At 39.7% G+C, this 22,617-nt stretch overlaps 1 long non-coding RNA gene across 38 annotated transcripts in view; it reads left to right on the top strand.

Annotated features, from left to right (window-relative positions):
* The window catches only part of LOC103351120 (uncharacterized), a 222,632-nt gene that overhangs the window by 104,458 nt on the left and 95,557 nt on the right, over positions 1 to 22,617 (top strand). For 29 of the 38 annotated variants that reach the window (XR_011387946.1, XR_001794371.3, XR_011387925.1 and 26 more), the window contains one exon: positions 20,012 to 20,084. The exons of 6 other annotated variants lie outside the window; for them this stretch is intronic. This is a non-coding gene — a long non-coding RNA (uncharacterized lncRNA). Of the gene's footprint in view, positions 1 to 20,011; positions 20,085 to 20,561; positions 21,102 to 22,617 lie in introns of those variants that run through there. 3 more of the 38 variants (XR_011387909.1, XR_011387972.1, XR_011387956.1) reach the window with 1 other exon arrangement.

Raw genomic sequence — 22,617 nt, 5'->3', positions numbered from 1 at the left:
GTTTCAATAAATAAATAAAAAAATCTTTTTCTAAAGAGAAAATGAAATTCAGAGAGGAAGACTGTGGTGGATGATAAAAAGCAAGCAGAGAAACTGAATAAGTTTTTCTTAAATTTAAAACAGTGAAATTAAAAGTCAAAACCAAAATAATAGAAAATTAAGTGGTTCTTTACAGGATACTTAATGTGTTATTTGTCCTATTTGAGAGGACAGAGATACTGAAGCTGAATGACTTTATACTCTTTGAAATACTTTGAAAGTGTATACTTTTAAAATTACAAAGTATGTACTTCTAAAATTTAAGAATAACCATTAAAAAGGTGGAAACATTTTGCTACAGCATCTAAAGTCATAAAGAAAAAAGAGAATATGGAAATTTGTATCACCACACCAGAAAGTAGGAATAAAGAGATGAGATCCAGAAAAAAAGTTTCCCCTTTTACCATGATTGACAGGAAGCCCAGATAAATTTTTTTCTCAATTGTTTTATCTTCTGTTTCTATTATGGTTATTTTCATTTTTCATAAGATAATTTCTGATATTTTTTATCTTCATCTTGGAAATCTATACATTCGAGCTAATTTCCTTTCAGTATTAGAATCAGACAATCTTAGACCTGGCAAAGTCCTTAGAGATCTTCTAGTACAGAGAGAAAAGCAAGGCAAATGTGCTACCATGATCTTATTTTGTGCCTACAATAGACATCAATAATTAAACACAATGTTCCTTCTCTCTAAGCCTAACCATGGTCTTAGAATACTTCTGAACAAAGCTTTCCAATTTCATTTTGTTGGTACAAGGGAAGAAATCTATTTCCTAATTCAGATCTAACCCAGTCACATTTCTGATGAATGAAGAGAGTGAAATATGGAAAGGTGAGAGTGAATCACTTTCCCCAAGGTCACACAAAACTGAAATGGAAACCAATTCCATCAAGTCCAGAGTTTCTTCTTCAATACCAGATCGAGTCAATCAACCCTGCTGTTGTCTCCCAATCAAGGTAACTTCTAGAACCCTCAAGATCCTGAAATCTTTTCAGTTTAGTTTTTACAAAAACAGTTTCAGTTTCCAATTCTAGTCAAGATATAAAAGGTGCATGTCGTGTAACCCCTCCACTTATCATAACAAGAAATCTTAGATAAAATACATGAATCTGAAAAGCGGAGAAGAGAAGGTGAATTAGCTAAGAATCTAAAGACTCAAGGTGAGTTTCCTGGGACATTTTATTACTTCCTGTTTTTACTGACCTTGGCATTGGAGAAACCACCAAAGTGGAAACAGGCATAGACAAAATAGCCACAAGAGAAGCTTGAATTCTCTAGGCAAAGAGCTATGAAAAGTTCTTTGTGAAAAGCTCAACCCAATGAGTCAGAAGCCTTTAACCGTACCTGCCTGCTCTCTAGGTAAGGACTAGAAGCAAGTCATGTTCTTCCTCCACCCTCATGGGCGCTACAGGCAATAGAATTCACGGACCGAAGCCTGTCACCCACTTTCCCTGCAATAAGGAGGTGGTACCCTTCCCCTGTGGAATCTGTAGGTGGAAATCTGTGTTAGTCTACTCTAGCTGTGCAATGGTTTGAATGTCTGCTCTGAAACTCCTGTTGAAATTTAATTGTCATTGTAAAAATGGTGAGAGGTGGAACCAGAAGAGGTGATTAGATTGTGGGGGCACTGTCGTGATGAGTGAATTAAGGCCAGATGGGTTAGTTGCTGAGGGAGTAGGTTCTTGCTCTTGCTCTTACTCTGGCTGTCTCTCTAAATGATGCTTTCCTCTATGTTATGAGACAGCAAAAAAGTCTGCACCAGATGCACTCCTCCAATCTTGGATTTCCAAGCTTCTGGATCTGCCAGCTAAATGAATTTCTACCATATATAATTTACCCAGTCTGTGGCACTCTGTTATCATGGCAGAAAATGGGCTAAGGCAGATTGGCATAACAGAGGATCATGCCATGAGAGGCAGAAATTCATTTTCTCACAGCTGTGGAGGCTAGAAGACCAAGATCAAGGTGTGAGTAGGGTTGGTTTCTAGAGAGACCTCTCTCTGGCTTGCAGGCAGCCATCTTCTTGCTGGTTTTGTTTGTTTGTATGAGAGGTAGAGCTACAGAGAACAGAGAGAAAATTTCTTCCATGCACTGGTTCACTCCCCAATTGGCCACAATGGTCGGAGTTGGGCCGATCGGAAGCCAGGAGCGAGGAGCTTCCTCTGGTCTCCCAAGCAGGTACAGTGGCCCAAGGATTTGGGCCATCCTCCACTGCTTTTCCAGGCCATAGCAGAGAGCTGGGTCTGAAGAGGAGTACCCAGGACATGAGCCAGTACCGGTATGGGATGCCAGTGCCACAGACAAGAGGCCTAGTCTACAAGGCTGCTGTGCTGGCCCCTTGGCGTCTTACGTGGCCTTTCCTCTGTGCAACAGTCGAGAAGGTGGTATCTCCCGTTTCTTCTTCTTCAGAATGAAACCTGAAACTTACGATCTCATTTAACCTTAATTACCTCTATAAAGACCCTAAATCTGACTATAGCCACATTGGGGTTCATCACACGAATTTGGAAGGAGCACAGTTCAGTCCATTATAACCCTGGAATCCTGTCCTGAGTGACGACCTGCCCAGTCTGGTGGAGCCTGTCCAAAGAACACTGGCTTCCATTCCTCGCCTGAACTAACTAGAAAACAAACTTGATAAAAACTTCATTGCAATTAAAACCTTTTTTAAAAAATTTATTTATCTGAAAGTCAGAGTTACACAGAGAGAGGAGACGGAGAGAGAGAGAGAGAGAGAGAGAGAGAGAGAGAGGTTCTCTATCTGATGGCTCACTCCCCACATGGCTACAACAGTCAGAGCTGTGTAGATCCAAAGCCAGGAGCCAAGAGCCTCCTCCTGGTCTCCCACGCAGGCTCAGGGGCCCAAGGAGTTGGGCCATCCTCTACTGCCCTCCCGGGTCACAGCAGAGAGCTGGACAGGAAGCAGAGCAGCCGTGTCTTGAATAGGCGCCCACATGGGATGCTGGTGCCCCAGCCCAGGGCGTTAAACTGCTGTGCCACAGCGCCAGCCCCGCAATTAAAACCTTTTTAACCTGTCAATATGTGCTAAGGGAATGAAAAAAAAAACAACTATACACTGAGAGAAAATATTTGCAAATTACATATCTGATAGAGGATTTGTATCCAGAATATATAAAAAAATGCTCTAAATTCAATAGTAAGAAAACAAGTCATCCAAGTAGAATTTGGGCAAAAGATTTCAACAGATGCTAAAGATCACAAACAGATAGCAAATAAATATATGAAAAGCTATTCAACATCATTATCCTCTAGGGAAATGCAAATTAAAGCTACATGTCCTACTATTACACACCTATTAGAATAATCAAAATAGGAGTTGGTGCTGTGGCATAGTGGGTTAAGCCGCCATCATATCTGCAGTGCCAGCATTCCGTATGGGCCCCAGTTTGAGTCCTGGCTGTTTGATTTACAATCCATCTCCCTGCTAATGGACCTGGGAAAACAGCGGAGGATGGACCAAGTTTTTGGGCTCCTGTATCCATGTGGGAGACACAGAAGAAGCTCCTGGCTCCTGGCTTTGACCTGGCCCAGCACTGGCTATTGCAACCATTTGGGGGGTGAACTAGAGGATGGAAGATTTCTCTCCCTCTCTCTTTGTAATTCTGATTTTCAAATAAATAAATCTTTTAAAAAGAATAATCAAAATAAAAAACAATACTGATGGGATGAGCATTTGGACAAGTAGTTAAGATGCTGCTTGAGATACCCATGTCCCTCATCAGAATGCCTGGGATTGAGTCCTGGCTCTGCTGCTGCCTCTAGATTCCAGCTAATGCACACTCTAGGAGGTAGCAGTTAGGTCTGTGCCATTCATATGGGAGATCTGCATTGAGTTCTAGGCCCCTGGCTTTGGCTTGGTTCAGCCCTAGATCCTGCAAGAATTTAAGGAGTTTATCAGCAGACGAAAGAACTTTCCCTCTGTTGCTTTGCCTTTCAAATAATTTTTTTAATGTCATAATATCAGGGGCCGGTGCTGTGGCACAGTAGGTTAATCTTCCGGCTGCGGCACTGGCATCCCATATGGGCGCCGGTTCTAGTCCTGGCGGCTCCTCTTCCCATCCAGCTCTCTGCTATGGCCTGGGAAAGCAGTGGAAGATGGCCCAAATCCTTGGGCCCGTGCACCCATGTGAAGACCCTGAAGAGGCTCCTGGCTTTGGATCGGTGCAGCTCCAGCTACACCATTGCACAAATTGCAGCCATTTGGGGAGTGAACCAGCAGATGGAAGATCTTTCTCACTGTCTCTCCCTCTCCCTGTCTGTAACTCTACCTGTCAAATAAAAATAAATAAATCTTTTTAAAAAGGTCATAATATCATATAATAACAAGGAATATAAAATGGTATAACGGCTTTGGAAAGTAGTTGGTAGTTTCCTATGAAATCAAACATACCCAGATTACATGACTCAGAAAACTCTTGATGAGTGTTTAAGGGAAATGAAAAGTTACATCCATAGAAAAGTCTGTATCAGAGAGTTTACAGCAGCTTTGTTACAGTGAAAAACTGAAAACAAGCCAAATGTTCTAAAATAGGTGAAGGGATAAACAAATTATGGGACAGCTATACTACAGAATACTGCTGAACAATAAAATGGTATTAACAACTTGAATGGATCTCAAAAGAATTATACTAAGTGAAAGCAGGGACAAGCATTTAGCCTAGGAGTTAAGATACCAGTTAAGACTCCCACATTCCATATCAGATTACTTAGACTTCATGCTCAGCTGTGATTTCTGACTCTAACTTTTTGCTAATGCAGACCTTTGGAGGCAGCATAGATATAACTGAGTTTCTGCCATCCACATGGAGAACGTGGATTGAGTCTTTGGCACTTAGCACTAAATCTAGTCCAGTTCAAGTCATTGGGCGCATCTAGGGAATGAAACGGATGAGATTTGTCTCTCTCTGCCTTTCAAATAAATAAATGAAAATAAATTAGATATCTTTGAATTTAAAAAAGGAAGCCAGACTGAAAGCATTGCCTGCTGTATAAATAATTCCACTTATTTAATATTCTTTTAAAATTTATTTGAGAGAGATTTGTACACACACACACACACACACAGATCCATCTGTTGGTTTACTCCAGAGCTGCCAACAAAAGGCATCGTCCAGGTTGTCCACGTGAGAGGCAAGAACCCAATTACTTGAGCCATCACTAGGGCCTACATTAGTAGGAAGGTAGAATCAGGAGCAAGGGGTAGGTACTGAACCTAGCTACTGCATTATGGGTCATGGATGTCTTAACCGCTAGACTAGATGCCCACCTCAATTATGAAATATTCTTGAAGTGACAAAATTATAGTGATAAATAGATCTGTGAACACCAGGAGTTAGGTTTAGAGGCAGGAAGTTACTATAAGCATATAACCCTAGAGTTTCTTTGTGCTGATAAAACAGTTTTATGTCTTAATTATTGGTTATACCAATCATAGCACTATACCATATGCACATACACCCCACAAAAATAGCTCATGCAAAAAAATGTGAAATCCAACTAAGGTCTAGTTTGAAAATGTATTGTATCAATGTCAGTTTCTTGGTTTTGGCCCTATCCAGTGGTTCTGTAATACATTACCACTGGGAAACTTGGTGATGGGTATTTGGAAAATATCTACTATTTGCAGAAGTTCTTGTGAATCTAAAACTATTTTAAATCAAGAAATCATAATTTTAAAAATCACTTATTAAGAACTGAAAATTTTTTTTATCTTAAGGCTATCTGATTTTAAAGCCAGTGTTTTTAATCACCACACCTCACTGGTAAGGATTCACTGGAAAATGCCAAAGGATCAGGCACAAATAAGAGGAAATCCCACCTCCTCAGAATTCTTTTCATCTCCTTAGACCCTAGAAGGCAAAAAACACAAAGCAGGAAGTGGTTGAGACAATAGGGCATTTGTGGCAGGATGGCTCTAATAACGATTATGTATTAGCTCTTTTAGGATAAATCCCATTTGTTTGTTGTAGAGTGATTTCATCATAATGTATTAGGAATTCTCTTTGCTAGATTTTCACATCTATTTTCAGATATCACCTAATTCTAGATGCCTTTCACTTTTAACATTTTGTTTCAAAAGCTCTTTCTTACCATTTAGTCAGTTAATTAAAATCAAGGCTTAAGAGAATCCAACAACTTTAAAATAAACTTTTTATAGTTGGAGCCTAAATACTTTTTATTGTATTTCTTGTCCTAACATATCTTCAATGTTATCACATTCCTGAAATATCTAAAATGATTAAAAGTGTGAAAAGCACAAGTATTGGGAGAACTTAGAAGCCTACGTTTTGAAGCTTTCAAAATGTTAACTGGGAAATACATGAAACAACTCTATTTTGTCAGGGTTAAGGTCATGGGAAATACATCTGTTTGCATTTGTAGAGTATACTGTCATAGAAAACTATGCCTCGTGAAGTGACAGAGCAAAAAGCACAGCAACAATATGCAGTTACATCATCCGCTAAGCATGTATATCACAAATTACTTGAAAGCAGTCATCATAATATGCCGGGTCCCACCAAAATGTTATGATTAAACATCCACAACAAAGGCTGTGCCCAGAAGGCCCTGCTTTTGTTCCGAGCAGAGTTTATTTGAAGAAAATGGAATGTGATTGTAACAAGAAGCCTGGGCTGGCTCTGTCTCTTCAACTCATTAAGCTGCTGTAATGTGCAAGAGGCGGTGGAGTGGAGGGAGCCAGGCTGGGAGAGGCACATAAGTTCCACACAGCACCCTGGGGCTTGACAAGGGAACGAGGATGACAGGTGCAGAGAAGATGTATGAAGTCCTCCATCAGATGGCTCCTGCGGAGTTGGAGTCCTTGCCTTCAGGGCAGAACTCTCAGGAGGGTGCACTCTATCATAGTCAAAAATTCCAGTGATACATTGTTCATGAGAAAAATCAGACAAGGCAATTACAGGAAAGAGCAGGAAGCCACCTCCTTCTTCCAATCAGATTTTCAATATTTAACCATCACTTCCTAAGTACGGCTGGGCTTGGTGAATTATGCAGCATGCACAAGGCTGTTGGAGAAGATGTGTTCTGAATAATGGACTTTTGAATCACAGATGAATAGGGCTCTTTGTCTTTATATTCATCTCTCTGCAGTGACTTCTGCATAATTTGCATTTTTACCTATGACTCTGACTTTTATTATAAGAAATGTGAAAAATATGAAGAATATTTTATTGTCTTGGACTATGAGTGGGTAAACTGCCTGACCTTATATTACTTAAATACACTTATTTGGATAGTTTGTTCTCACTTGCATGCACTGATTCCAATGGGTGGAAATAATATACAGGCAACTCCAAATGTATTCTAGTCACCAGAAGAATTAAAAATAAGCACTGGCCTGCTAGAACTGAAAGGTGACAATATGAAGATGGGTGTAGCTGAGATGAATGAAGTTAAAAATGGGAGCCTTCACAGGCATGGAAAGCCACAACACGGTGGCAAAAGCAATCTAAATGAAAGATCCTGGTGAACCAGACCCAAGCGGAATGAACAGGCCATCAAGGAGGGAGGCACCTTTCTTCGAAGGGAGGAAGGAACCTCCACTGTGATACAGCCTTGACTAAACAAGTTCAGAGTTGGTGAACTCAAGGGGCTTCCATAGCCTAGACAGCTCATGGCAAGAGCCTCGGGTGATTGCTGATGCCATAAATAAGAGTGCCAATTGTTAAATCAACAACGGGAGTCACTGGGTACAGGCTCCCCATGTAGGATCTCTGTCCTTAATGTGTTTTACTATGAAACTTAAAGACACTACTAGTCGAACAATACCCTATACCTTGTGCGGTTGTGTGAGGGCAGCCTGTTGAAATCCTTGCTTAGTGTATACTAAGTTGATCTTCAGTATATGAAGGTAATTGAAAATGAAACTCTATGAAGGGTGGGATAGGAGAGGGAGTGGGAGAGGGGAGGGTCACGGGAGGGAGGGAGGTTGGCGGGGAAGCCACAACAATACAAAAGTTGCACTTTGTAAATTCATATTTATTAAATAATAAAAAAATGGGAGCCTTGGCATTTTCATAACTGCACTGGAGTTTCTGTTTGATAGGGAATGGGAGCTGGAGAACTGGATGGTGGGGGGTTCTGAAGCTCACGGGAGGTCATTTACATTTCATACATCAGTGCTAGATTTCGCCTCCTGAAGGAGGACAATGATCACTTGTTGAAAAATTTCTGGGCTTTGCCTTTTTCTATACACTTTTTAACCTAACAGGATTTCCAGTTCATATTGGGCATTAACGATGTCAAAACAAACTAATTTTTAAGGTCTCTGATCCTTAAATATAATTCAAGAGGAATAATGGTCTATTTATATCAGCACATATCCTCATGCCTTTATTGAGGTTGTGTCAGGGAAAAGCAGGAACACCTGTATAATGGGCAGTCTCAAGTCTCCCTCCCTGCTCACTGCACTCCTTCCTGACTCCTCTCTCTCCCTTCTTTGCTTCTTTCCTCCCTTCAGCAATTTTTGGGCACCTGGCATGTGCCACATGGGCACTGTGCTAGGCTCTTGGGAAATCATGGCTAACAAGGCCCAACTTCCATCCCAGAGATGATTTCTATAATCCAGCATGAAATACAGAAAGTAAACAGGCAAATGACAGCACAGTAAGTGCAATAACAACCTACAGTATTATTGATAACAATAACAGAAATTTTCATTCTCTCAACTATTTCTTGAGCCAACTATAATATTATTAATGCAATAAGAATAATTAATATGATTAATAGAAATGATACTACCCCTAATTCACTTGAAAAACTTCAAGCTTAGTCAATTCTGCAAGTTCATAAACTTAGCAAGTATAAAGCCAGAATTTGAATCTTGGCCTGTGGAATTTGAATCCTGTCATACAGTCCCGAAAGTCAAGCACATAACTGTGGCACTAATTGGTTGTTATGGGAAGACATGGTGGTGGGAATGGGTTTCTGAGAGACATAGTCTCTGAAGACCCAGAGGGTGGTCGGTGGTCATGGGAGACTCCTTAGAGGAAGTTGCAGCTAATCTGAGAACTGAAGAAAGATTAATAGTGGAAAGAATGAGGCATGAGAATTAGATGTAAAGGGTACTTCAAAAATTTTGTAGAAAAATGGAATTAAAAGATAAGTTTACTTGTATTTTCATGCAAAAAATGTTTAAAATCCATATAGCATTTTGTTATAATTCACATTTTGTAAGAACTCTTTCAAGTTCCTTCATACACATGAGTTTCAAAGCTTTACTATTTGAAAAATAAACTTATCTTTAATTCCATTTTCCACAAACTTAACTATCCCTGTATTTGGTTCTGATACCTGGCTTTTCCTGTGTCCCAGCTTGAGTGGAATGTGAAACTGCAGCCTCAACAGCACTATCTAAAAAAATGAGGCTTATATGATCTTTATTTCAAAGTTGTTAGAGTGAAATAAGATAGCATATGTGAAAAATTTCTAGCGTAGGGATTGGCAATAAGAGAGACCTGGTAAATGTTTCTTTTAAAAATTGTGCCAAGTAATAATAGTTCTTATTTCGTTGTGTGTACCATGGTGTGTGTGATTTGCAGTAATCCCAAAGTCATGGGATAAATGAGATAGTTTAAAAGGAGAGTTTGGATTATTTATTTTAACTCATATTAGTGCTAACCCTAATATTTCCTTGGTTATTTTGGGCATTTCATGTATCTACTTGCTTAACAACTCATTCAGCTATTACTGGATGTATTTTAAGATAAACATTCCTGGGAGAAAAAAGATGTCTGGCTATTTCTCAGAAATAACAGAGCCTGAAAGGAGCATTTATCAAAACAACTCAATTTTAAAAATCCCTGTGACTAGATGCTCTATTAAAAGAAGAAGACATGAATTAAAACATAATCAGCTTGCTAATTGTTTCTCAAGTTCATGGCCATTTGTAACATTAAAAAAATAGTGTACTTTATGAAAGAATCATTCCAGATGTTAAGAAGCCCTTCTCTTCCACACTATTAAACTTTAAATACTGTTGAAACAAACTGATGTGATTGGTTTAGCATTAATGGCTCTACCGCAAGATGAATACTCCTGAGCAAGATTCATAATCTTTCTCATTAAAGCTCCTCCTGGCATGGACGTTGTGGGTACTGTGTTAAGTTGCTTCTTGGGATGTCCACATCCCATATCGGAGTACCTGACTCTGCTTCTGATTCAGCTTCCTGCTAATGTGCACCCTGGAGAGAAGCAGATGATGGCTCAAGTGTTTGGGTATCTGCCATCCATGTGGGAGATCTGATGGAGTTCTGTGCTTCTGGCTTTGGCCTTGCCCAGCCCTAATTGTTGCAGGCATTTGGAGGAGTGATTCAGTCTTTCTGTCTCTCTGTCTCTCTCTCTCTGGCTCTGCCTTTCAAATAAAAATAAATAAATAAACTTTAAAAATCCCCATGGAAAGATAAAATTAAAAGATAAGTTAAAGAAAAAACTTTTTTCTCTGTGCCATATATTAGTTAAGGACATGGTTATCTTCATAATTACTCAGGCTAAAATTTTGTTTGACCTGTCTCCTCCTTGCGTCTAATCAGCTCTTAGATGTGGTAGACAGAATTCTAAAGTGGTTCCCAAGATTCTTAATCCTTGGTACAATTTCAATAAAATCCCTTTCCAGGGCCAGCGCTGTGGTGCAGTGGGTTAATCCTCCATCTGCAGTGCGTGCATCCCTTGTGGGTGCCTGTTCTACTCCTGGTGGCTCCTCTTCCAATCCAGCTCTCTGCTGTGGCCTGGGAAAGCACTGGAAGATGGCCCAAGTGCTTGGGCACCTGCACCCGCATGGGAAATCGGGAGGAAGTACCTGGCTCCTGGCTTTGGATCGGTGCAGCTCCAGCTGTTGCAGCTATTTGGGGAATGAACCAATGGAAGGAAGACCTTTCTCTCTGTCACTCTCTCTCACTGTCTGTAACTCTACCTTTCAATAAATAAATAAAATCATAAATAAATAAATAAAATCCCTTTCCTTGAGGGTGGGGAAAAATGAATCTGGTGACTGTCACTCCAGTGATTAGGTTACATTGTATGGCAAAGGTGAAGGGATTTTGCCTATATAATTAAATCCCCTAATCAACTGATTTTTAATTAATCAAGGAGGATTTTCCTGAGTGGGCTTGACCTTACCAGGTGATCCATTTCGTTATTAATTAGTTAATTAATTTATTGGGGGGAGAGAACTCCCATCTGCTGGATACTCCTCAAGTGCCCACAATGGCTAGCCCAGGCTGAAGCTAGACACCGGGAACTCAATCTGGGACTCCCAAATGGATGCTAAAAACCCAAATATTTTAGCCATCACCTGCTGCTTCCAGGGTGTGTGTTACTAGGAAGATAGAACTAGAAGCTGTGGCTGGGATTTGAACCCAAGCATTCCAATGTGGGACATAGGTATTTTAACTGCTAGACCAGACACCTGCCCCAGTAGTAGCTACATTTTTTTAAAATTATTTTTTGAAAGACAGAATGACAAAGAAAGAAAGATCTTCCATCTCCTGATTTGTTCCCAAAATGGCAGCAACAGACAGGCCTAGGCTAGGCCGAAGCCAGGAACCAGGAGCTTCACCTGGGTCTCCTGAATGTTGGAGGGGCCCAAGCACATGGACCATCATCTCCTACCTTCCCAGGTGCACCGGCAGGAAACAGAATGGGAAGGAGAGAAGCTACGCTCCAACTGGCACTCTAATATAGGATGATGGCCTCACAAACTGTGGCTTAACTGATGGTACCACAACTTGGGCCCCAGTAGCGGCTGCTTTGTTGTGATCGTTGTTGTTATTTTAACTTTATTTATTTATTTGAAAGGCATAGTTACAGAGAGAGGTAGAGATAGAGATAGATAGATAGATAGATAGACAGACAGACAGACATCTTCCAAATTCTGGTTCATTCCCCAAATGGCCACAATGACTGAGGGTGGGCCAGGCTGAAGCCAGGAACCAGGAACTTCATCCAGGTCTCCCATGTGGAAGGCAGGTTGTAAGTACTTGGTCCACTGCTTTTCCAGGTACATTAGCAGGGAACTGGATTGAAAGTGGAGCAGCTGGAACTTGAACTGGAGCTCATTTGGGATACTCATGTCATAGAGGGTAGCTTAACCCATTGTGCCACTACACCATCCCCTGGTAGCTACTTCTGACAGGTGAGCTCTTTAAAGGAGATGTTCAACTTTCTGGAGTCCAGAGACTCAAAACAACAGAAGTTCTCTTGCAACACTGAAGACATAGGCTGCAGTGTTATGAAACCAGAGAGCATGTGACAAGGACTCAACAGTGACCCCTAGGAGTACAGAGGTATTCCAAGTTGAGAGCCGCCAAGAAGTGGAGAAATCAGTCATATAGCCACAAAGACACTCATTCTGCCAACAACTAGAATAAACTTGGAAACAAATTCTTCTCCAGTCAAGCCTCCAGGTAGGAATGCTGCCCAATTCACATCTTGACTGCAGCCCTCTGAGATGCTGAACAGTCACGTTGCTAAGCTGTGCCCAGACTCACAACCAATGAAAACCCAGATAACAAATGGATGTTGCTTCAAGTGACTCCGTTTGTGTTAGCTTGTTATACAGCCTAGAAATCTTACACATTACATTCTCTTATTTCTCTGCTTACAATGTTTTAGTGTTGCCCTTATATCCCTCACTTGCACTAATGACGTTCTAACTGGTCTTGCCATTTCCAGCTGGTGACTTCTCTAGGAAAGCCACTGCCACTATATTTTATCTTCTGATTTGTCTGTTCTGTCAAAAGGCCATTCTGATGTATTGTGCCATATAAATTGTTGTATTTTTGTAGCAATCCTGCCTACAACTGTTCCCTGTCTTTGATCTTTGAGCTCAGAATAATTGCTTCATCTCTGTGTTCCTGCATCAATTTTCTTGCACCTATGTTTGATATTTCAGACTATGTTTTGAACTTCAACCTAATCGCAAGACTGTGTACCTCATTTCACAGAAAGCAAAGGTCATATTTATATTCTCAGTTTACTTGGCACTTAATAAATATTCAAATCCTTGTTGGATAATTAAGGATTCGTTTCATTGACCTATTTGTCAATCTTCAGAAGGAGGAAGCAAATTCCAGTAAGGGATGCTATCTACTAATTGTTGACTTGCTTTAGGAGAATCTTATTTGGTTTAAATAATTTAATATTCTTCAAAAGAATATATCAAAGTAAACTATGTATGCTTTATAAAGTACATCAAAATCTGTAAAGATATAGATGGCCAATTTATTATTATTGTAACAAATCTTTTTTTTTAGGATTTATTTATTTACTTGAAAGTCAGAGTTACACAAAGAGAGAGGTCTTCCATTCGCTAGTTCACTCCCCAATTGGCCACAACAGCCGGAGGTATGCTGATCTGGAACTGTGCTGATCCGAAGCCAGGAGGCAGGAGCTTTTTCCAGGTCTCCCACACAGGTGCAGGGGCCCAAGGACTTTGGCCATCTTCTCCTGCTTTCCCAGGCCATAGCAGGGAGCTGGATCAGAAGTAGAGTAGCTGGCCGGTGCTGCGGCTCAATAGGTTAATCCTCCGCCTGCGGTGCCGGCACACCGGGTTCTAGTTCCGGTCGGGGTGCCGGATTCTGTCCCGGTTGCTCCTCTTCCAGGCCAGCTCTCTGCTATGGCCCGGGAGTGCAGTGGAGGATGGCCCAAGCTCTTGGGCCCTGCACCCCATGGGAGACCAGGATAAGTACCTGGCTCCTGCCTTCAGATCAGCGCGATGCACCGGCCGTGGCGGCCATTGGAGGGTGAACCAACAGAAAAGGAAGACCTTTCTCTCTCTCTCCCTCATTGTCCACTCTGCTTGTCAAAAAAAAAAAAAAAAAAGTGGAGTAGCTGAGACTGGAACTGGCTCCCCTGTGGGATGCCGGCACTGTAGGCAGTGGCTTTACCCCATACACCACAGGACTGGCCTCTGTAACAAATCTTTTTATGCCCAGTAATTATGGTCCTGGAAAAAGTCTTGAGATGTCACTTAATCTACTTAATCTATGGATCTGAAAGCTTGAATGCAGTTGAAGTAGGAACTGTACTTCATTTTTTCTTTTCCTTTTTAAAAAAATATTATTTTTTTTATTTGAAAGAGTGAAAGAAAGAGAGAGAGAGATCTTCCATCTGCTGATTACTGATCAAATGCTGCAACTTCTTGGATTGAGCCAGGCCAGAAACAGGAGGCCGGAACTCCATCTGGGTCTGCCACACAGGTGGCAGGGCCCCAAGCACTCGAATCATCTGCTGCTGCTTTCTGAGGCACATTAGCAGGAAGCTGGACTGCAAGCAGAGTGTCTGAGACTTGAAACAGTGCCATGAATCAGGGTGCCTGCATTCCAGGCAACAGCTTAATCTGCTGCTCTACGTCTCCAGTCCCTCCTTTCGCTCTTCTAAACTATCGCTGGATGTACATTCTGCTTGACTTCTTTACCTGACTACCATCCTCCTTTCTGGAAAATGTAGACCTTTAATAACAGTATACAATGCCATGTACAACGTGTGTGTATTTAAATATTCACTATTTTCCCAATTCAGTGCTAAGTGTTTCATATACATTTTCTTAGTTCTCTCTCACGCCTCTGTATTTTATATGTACTGTAACTTTCCCCATTTTTTGAAATTAAGAGAATTAGTTTAGAGAAGTTAAGCGATTTTTCCCCCTAGGCAGTTTGTGGGATCCTTATTATCCTTACTTTACAAAGGAGACTTATGAGACTGAAAGAGGCTAAATAGCTTGATCAATGTTATACAACTAGTGTTACACCCAGAATGCAGATTTGCATCTTTCTTGGCATCTGTACTCTGAGTTCTTGCCCTGTGTGTTAGAAATTCCTTTCCTTTGAAGCTCTCAGCATCTGCTTTCTTAAAATCTTCAGCACATGTCAGGTTCTGCCCTATATTTCCTTTCCATATTAAAAATTCCAAGGTGACATGGTAACTATTCAGTTCTTCCTTGTTAGGCAGAAATTAGTCCAAAACAGCAGTATTATTTTTTACTGTCTATTATTGCAGAGATGATGTTATCAGTCAAGTAAAGGAAACTGTTTTTAAACACTTTGAATTTCAGAAGAATTCTAGTAGATGTCAAGAAAGTTGAGATTTCCCATAAACATACACTGCACCTCTGTGCCAGTTTTGTCATAGAGGTAGTGCATTATTTTAGTACAGGACATTTTTCTGAGACTGCAGGAAATCAAATGCATAGATATTGAATAGTAGACGTGAGTATTATAATGAAGGATTCTATTGCCAGAAGAATTAAAAAAAAAAAAAAACACCTCGATCATATTACAGTCTCTCTCTCTCTTTTTTTTTTTTTTTTTTTTTTTTTTTTGACAGGCAGAGTTAGACAGTGAGAGAGAGAGAGAGAGAGAGAGAGAAAGGTCTTCCTTTTCTGTTGGTTCACCCCCCGAAATGGCCGCTACAGCCAGCACGCCAATCTGAAGCCAGGAGCCAGGTGCTTCCTCCTGGTCTCCCATGTGGGTGTAGGGCCCAAGCACTTGGGCCATCCTCCACTGCTTTCCCGGGCCACGGCAGAGAGCTGGACTGGGAGAGGAGCAACTGGGACAGAATTTGGTGCCCCAACCAGGACTAGAATCTGGGGTGCCGGTGCCGCAGGCGGAGAATTAGCCAAGTGAGCCGTGGCGCCAGCCTATTACAGTCTTAAAAACTTGATAACAGTCTTATTTTTTATATATTTTCTTTAATGTTATTGTTTTCCTTTACACCTAAGCCTCAATTTGGGAAATTAATCCTTATGACCTCAATTGATGGTAAATGACTCCAATCTTGGTTTTAGTTGTAATAAGCTAAAGACAAATGTACAAGAGCTCTTTAAAAAGTTTATGTAAAATGTATAATATGAAAGAGCTATGCTTGCATTTCAGAATCTTTTTGAACCAAAATAAACTTATCTTTACAAATCTTTTATTTTTATTTACTAGAAAGGTGGAGAGACATAGAAAGAAAGAGATCTTCCATCTGCTGGTTCACTCCCTAAATGCCTGCAACAGGGCTGGGCCAGGCTGAAGCAAGGAGCACAGAACTCTATCCAGATCTCCTATGTGGGTGGCAGGGAGCCAATTACATGGACCATCACCTGCTGCCTCACAGTGTGCACATTAACAGGAAATTGGGTTGTAAGTGAAGGTGGGATGTGGGGATCCCAGGAGACAGCTTAACTGCTATGTCAAATGCCGGCCCCCATCTTTGTCCTTGAATTCCATTTTCCCCACAAATTCTTTGAACTATCCTTGTATTACTTAATCGTAGTGTCAATATGTTCACATTTTTTCACCCCTCTTGTTTTAGAAAATGACTACAAACCTGTCATAGGATACTCAAGTGATTGTATGAATACTGTAGTGAGGGCAAAGGTGGCTATATTGCTGAAACTACTGCTCTTCTGGTCAACAAGTAGGCAGCGTCACCCAGTGACAGCTTGAAAAGTTTGCTCAAAAGTGCAGGGATGAATATATAAATTCAACCCATGAAAGCAAGGTGAGGGATATTATTATGTAATTATGAGAACTCAAACAGCCAGTATATTTTAAGAAGGCATTAATTATCTGTAGCTTCTACTTGATTAAACAGGCAATAACATACTTCTGTAACTATCAACTTTGGTGGTCTCTTATTTTATGCTCATCCAAGTGGTCTTCATTATACTAGCACAAAGCTTAAGGATTCCCACTAGGATTAGACCTCATTTATCACTGAGCCTTCCCCCTTTCATTTACATTTAATCCAATTCTTTCTAGAAGAAATTGTCTTTTGTTGCCATATTCTTGACATGAATTATACCAAACATCAAGAATAAGCTATTGTTATTTTCTTATATTAAAATATCAAGTTCACTTTTGTTATCTGTCTTAGGTTCTTCATTTGCAATGAACAGAAATCCACTGATATTTGCTTAAGCAAATGAGGAATTGATTGAAAGAGAATAAGGATGTCTCATTAAACCCTAGGATAAGAAGTTGAGACTTCTGAGGTTCTGGAACTAGAACATGGGAAACCAAGAGCTATGGTGTTCTCTGTCTTCCCTTAGGATCATAGGTCACTAACTTACTGATTAAGTCCATGTCTTTTTTAGGTGCTATAAATAAGCCATTCTTAGAAGAGATTGATCAAGGATCCCATGAGGTGCTTTTCCATTACTACTGCATTTGTGCACATATTTGTTCTTTTTGTAGTTTATTTTTCACATCTTTTTACAAATACCCATACTCTACCAGGGATGCATAATGCTATGTTTGTAGCAGATGTTGAATAAATATCTGTTTAATGACTAAATGTTGTAACTCACTTTTAGAATGCTGTCACACATTCTTTCTTGGATATGAAGGATATTTGATAGTGACATTTGTCTCTCCATTGACTGGTGGTGCACATCAGGATACTCTGGGCAAGAATGATTTAACCGGTTTGAAACTTTATCTTTGTGTTTTCTGCAGACTTTAATTTTCTTCTTAATTCATGAAAGTCTTAGAATATCAAATAACATTGGTTCAGAATAATTATCTTAGAAACCATTTGATCAGTTTTCTTTGAAAATCAGGCTTTTTTAAAAAAAAGTTGAACAATTTGAATTAAAGGTCTCAGTTAAGGAAATCTTTGCAAGAATAGATTCATTTGAATAGTTTTCTACAAACTTCAACTCCATTAGAGTGCTAGAAACCAATAGATCTATTTTGTGATTAGGTCAGTGAAAAGCTGGAGGAAACAGTTGAAAGTTCTTTAGAAAAGTGACTATACATGACCTCTCTAGATCCTTTCTTTGACTTCTGTCTCTCCTTGTTGTTCCTGACCAGATTTAGTCCCTGTGGCCCTGATATTTGCATCTGCTTTTCCCTAGTATTTTAGCAATGCTAACTTCTCCAATTCCATTATCAACAATTCCAATTTGATTTTCTATTATGCACCTTCCAATATTTATTGATATCCTCTTGTAAAATATTGTTGTTGATCCCACTAAATGATTTAGTTCCCCCTACTTCACTACAGAGTAAAACTGATTTCCAACCACAAGCTCTGGTTAAAAATTTGGCTTCCTCTTATGAAGGTACAATATTAATCATTAATATATTTCCAAGAATAGATTTTTATATCTGCTGTAATGAAGAGATATGTCTCATTTATTGTTGTTAGCATCTATAGGAGAATTACTATGTAATTTCTTGCCTACACTAGAGAAATGTTTGAGAGTGAGAGAGTACTACTAGTAATTACTCTGGAATAACAAGTGCACGTGATGGAAAACTGGAACTATTGTCACCTTAATCATTATAGATTATCTGCTTTCTTTAGGAAAATATTTTATTTCTCTATTGAGATTCATTTATTTTTCTTTGTGTGTTTAAAATTTTCTTTGGATTTTCTAACTTTCAAATCTGAGTGATTTGATTTAAGAGGTAGATTATGCACCAGTCTTAATGAAATGCTCTTTAAAAGCAAACACCATCCCAGGGAACTCTGACTTTTGAAACAAAAGAACATTCAACATTGGCAACTTACCCAACATTGATACTTTTCCTTTAAAATAATGAATTGACTACATTGCCAGAAGGAGTTACTTCTTTTTTCTTAATGCATAAATACTTACCAGTTTCTTTACATTGGGATGGCATTAAGTGCTCAGGTTTTCTTTAGAATCCCTTGTGACTCAAACTAATATGGAAACTGTAATTTAAAGGTATGTATACATCTGAAATCAACTAATTTAGACTCTTTGGTTTACATATGATTGGGGTGTTCCTCAAGGGGCCATTGGGTTAGAAGTTTGGTCCCCAAAGTGGTGGTATTTGGAGATAGTGGAACTTTCCAGTGTTGGAGTCTGGTAGAAAATCCTTAGGTCCCTGAAAGTGAAAGTGTTCTTTTGCAAACCCTTGGTAATTCTTGTGGCACTCTCTGTGGTTCTCAGGTAAGGATTGTTACCAAAAGAGCAAGCCTGTCCCTACCCAGCTCTCTCTGCTTCCTGGCGTGAGATGTGAATGCTTGTAACCCTACCATTTTTTTTTTTTTAATTTTATTTATTTGAAAGACAGAATTACAAAGAGAAGTAGAGCCAGACGGAGAGAGAGTGAGATCTTCTGGCCTCTGGTTCACTCCCTAAATGGCCACAGTGGCTGGAGTTGAGCCAATCCAAAGCCAAGAGCCAAGAGTTTCTTCCCAGTCTTCCATGTGGGTGCAGGGCCCAAGGACTTGAGCCATCTTCTACTACTTTCACAGGCCATAGCAGAGAGTTAGATCAGAAGTGGAGCAGCCAGGAGTCAAACCCATATGGGATGTCAGTGCTGCAGGCCAGGGCTTCAACCCACTGCGCCACAGCGCCAGCCCCGTGTACCCCACCATTTTAATCCACCACGATGTGACACAGTCAGGAGTATGGTCTTCCCCAGAAATGAGCTGGTGCAAGCACAATGCTCTTAACTCTCCAAAACTGTGAGCTAAATTTGTTGCATACCTTCACGTGTAGCCTGTCAGGTATCTTACCATGGTGACACAAAGCTGACTATTATACTTTGCTTTGCAACATTTTCTAAATTTCTCAGCTTGAGATGATTCTTTATATATACATATATAAAATATCTGAATTTATAAATATATAAAAAATCTAATCTAGTGATTTTCCCACTTGAGTGCATACGTAAGTTTTTGGAGAGCTTAAAACAATGGTATTTTTTTCTAAATACAGAATTTCTAATTCAGGTTATGGGTTGGGACAGGGCATAAGCATTTTTGGTCTTAGGTGATTCTAATGAGCACCTAGGGCTGAGGAACCTTTGATTTAATACAATTTCTTCATTTTACATCTTACTTTAGCTGTCACTATGGTTAACAATCCAAATATCCCTGTGAATTGCTAGATGTTTTTAAAGGGCTCTGTGAATGTGACATCACCTTCTTTATTTAGAACTGATCATAATTTTTATGGCTTCCAACAGATGTCTTGGTTTCTTGAATTATCCTTTCACGTCATGGGGCTTGTAAGGCGCTTGCTGCCAAAGGAGCCGGAAGGTATGCCTCTTTTTCTGTTCTGCAGGTAGAAGAACATATTTTAGCTTTTTATTTCTTGCCAGTATTTTTGCTTCAGTTACTTCATTTATCTTTTTGTCCACTGAAGTTTGTCTTCTAACAGTTTAGATTATGTGGAGTATATTCCCAGAGATCTCACAGCTTCAAAAATATTTCCCTTTTTTGCCTTTGTAGTCGCGTGATTGTTTATCTCAGGGGTCAGCAAATTGTGGAGCTTGGGCCAAACCCAGTAGTCTGCTTGCTTTTCTAAATAGAGTTTTATTGGAAGACAACATGCCCACCCAATTATATATTGTCTGTGGCTGTTCTCAGGCACAAAAACAAAACTTCATACTTGTGACAGAAATCCTGTGATCCACAAAGTTGAAAACATTTAATATCTGACACTAAAAAAAGTTTCCTGATCTCAAGTTTAGCTGTTTAGAAATCTGGACATTTCTCCTCTATCTTCTCATACAGAACGATGCTACAGAGATGTCAGAGGTCACCTGTCTCCCAGTCACTCTATTACCCACATTAATGACATTGGTGTCATTCCCTGGATGTCCAAAGAAATCTTTATCTCTAACATCTAGAAACTTTTAGGTTATATTTTAGAGTCAATTCTCCTACATCAGTTTTTCAGAGCACGTTGTAGATTTGATTTTTTTTTGCTGTTGTTTATTTTGAATGTTATCTTGATTAAATACAAAATTGGACTGCCGTGGAATCCAAGGACACCAGTCATCCACTTTTTCATTTAACTTTGACAAGCTTCTACAGCCTCTCGTCTTTATTCATATTTATCTCATTTTGCTTACTTTTTTTAGCCCTGTCTTCTGAATACCTTCTAGTGTTTTCAGCAATATCTATTCAACCTTTCCCTGGCTCTTGTATCTCTGCTTTGAGGTTGTTGAAAATTGTATTGAATTCTTGGGTGATATGGCAATATGCTTAATCATAATTTTGTCTGCCTGTCCACAACATTTTTGTTTAATAAATGTTCATTCTCCATCTGCCATTTGCTTTTATTTTCTTTCCTCCTTTTTCTTACAATATCTTTATACGGTTTGTATAATGGTTCAATTAAAATCACTACTTATCTTTAAATGAAAGAGGTAATTTCTGATAAGTTATTGGAAGGATACAAAACAGAATCATGTTTCTGAGCTATAAAGAATTCTCTCTGGTTCATGTTTCTTTTACAACAGAAACCAGATTCTATTCATTGTGATTTTGCCCATGCAAAATACCCTCTAATCCAGTATTAGCTTTCCTTATGGTTGGTTATGGCCATGTGACTAAATTCTGTTTAAGAGTATGTAAGGACAGAAATCAACAAACAATAAATGCTGGTGAGGATGTTGCAGAAAATGTACCCTAATCCACTGTTGGTGGGAATGTAAACTGGTGCAGCCACTATGGAAGACAGTAGAGATACCTCAGAAATCTGAATATAGACCTAACATATGATCCAGCCATCCCACTCCTGGGAATTTACCCAAACCAAAATGAAATTAACAAACGAAAGTGTTATCTGTACCCCCATGTTTATTGCAGCTCAATTCATAATAGCTAAGATATGGAATCAACCCAGATGTCCATTGACTGAAGACTGGATAAAATTATGGTATTTATAAATCATGGAATACTACTCAGTGGTAAAAAAAAAAGTGAAATCATGTCTCCCTTTTTAAAAATGTATTTATTTGAAAGGCAGAAGCAAAAAGAGAGAATCTTCCATTTGCTGGTTCACTCCCCAAATGGCCACAACAACCAGAGCTGGGCCAACCTGAACCTAGGAGTCAGGAGCTTCTTCCAGGTCTCCCACATGAGTGCAGGGGCCCAAGAATTTGGGCCATCTTCTGCTGCTTTCCAGGTGCATTAACAGGGAGCTGGATTAGAAGTGGAGTAGCTGCGACTCAAACCAGTGCACATATGGAATGCCAGCACTGCAGGTGGCAGCTTTACCCACTGTGCCAAAGTGCCGGCTCAGAAATCTTGTCTTTTGCAACAAAATGAATGCAACTGGAAACCATTATATTTAGTGAAACAAAGCAGTCCTAAAAAGACAAATACCATATGTTTTCCCTGATTTGTGGTAGCTAATAGAGTACCTAAAATATAATGTATTAGAATGAAATTGACATTTTGAGATTCAATGATTGTTTACAACCCTTGTTCCTACTGTTGAGGAACAGTATTTTTTTTCCTTCATACTATTTGTGAACTGTTTACTTAGTGTAGGATAAATCTTATGAGTATAAAGTAAACTGAAAGTAGATCTTTGCAAAAATTAAGAGTGGGAATAGGAGATGGAGGAGGAAGAAGGGTGGGAGCATGGGTGGGAGGGAGGGTGAGGTGGGAAGTATCACTATGTTCCTGAATCTGTACATGTGAAATACATGAAATTTGTATACCTTAAATAAAATTAAAGAAAAAAAGAATATACAAGGGCAAGCACCTTAAAAGCAGAGGGGAAAGGGGCTTTTTTTCTTCATCCCTGCAAGCGCCAGTATGGGTAGATATAATGACT

Source organism: Oryctolagus cuniculus, chromosome 1, assembly GCF_964237555.1.
Source record: "Oryctolagus cuniculus chromosome 1, mOryCun1.1, whole genome shotgun sequence".
Taxonomy (NCBI): domain Eukaryota; kingdom Metazoa; phylum Chordata; class Mammalia; order Lagomorpha; family Leporidae; genus Oryctolagus; species Oryctolagus cuniculus.
This window is presented reverse-complemented; position numbering and strand designations above follow the sequence as displayed.